The sequence below is a fragment of the Phalaenopsis equestris genome, unplaced genomic scaffold (assembly GCF_001263595.1).
Source record: "Phalaenopsis equestris unplaced genomic scaffold, ASM126359v1 Scaffold208075, whole genome shotgun sequence".
Classification (NCBI taxonomy): domain Eukaryota; kingdom Viridiplantae; phylum Streptophyta; class Magnoliopsida; order Asparagales; family Orchidaceae; genus Phalaenopsis; species Phalaenopsis equestris.
In genome coordinates this window covers 210,111-210,608 of record NW_018227357.1, presented here as the reverse complement: position 1 = coordinate 210,608, position 498 = coordinate 210,111, and positions in this window count along the sequence as shown.

Below are 498 nucleotides of genomic sequence, written 5' to 3'. Positions count from 1 at the left end.
TTAGACTTAGACTTTTTCCTTTTTCACTGAGGGATCAAGCTAAGATGTGGTTAAATTCGCTAGCATTAGCACCAGGATCTATTAGAACTTGGGGGGAACTGTCACATAAATTTCTATCCAAATATTTCCTTCCATCCAAAACTGCTAAACTTGGAAATGACATAACATCGTTCTGTCAGATTGATGGAGAGTCAATATATGAAGCTTGAGAGAGATTTAAAGATCTTCTTATGAAATGCCCTCATCATTTGTTACCAGATTGGTTGATAATTCAAACTTTTTATAATGTATTAGTGAGATCACTTATATTGATTATAGATGTTGCAGCTGGTGGTTCGTTAATCTCAAATCCTTTTGATGAGGCTTATTTGTTAATAGAAGAGATGGCTACCAATAATTTTCAATGGCACTCTGAAAGGGTAAATTCTAAAAGAGTAGCTAGTATCCATGATTCTGATGCAATATCTATGTTAGCTTCGCAGATTGCTGCAATATCAA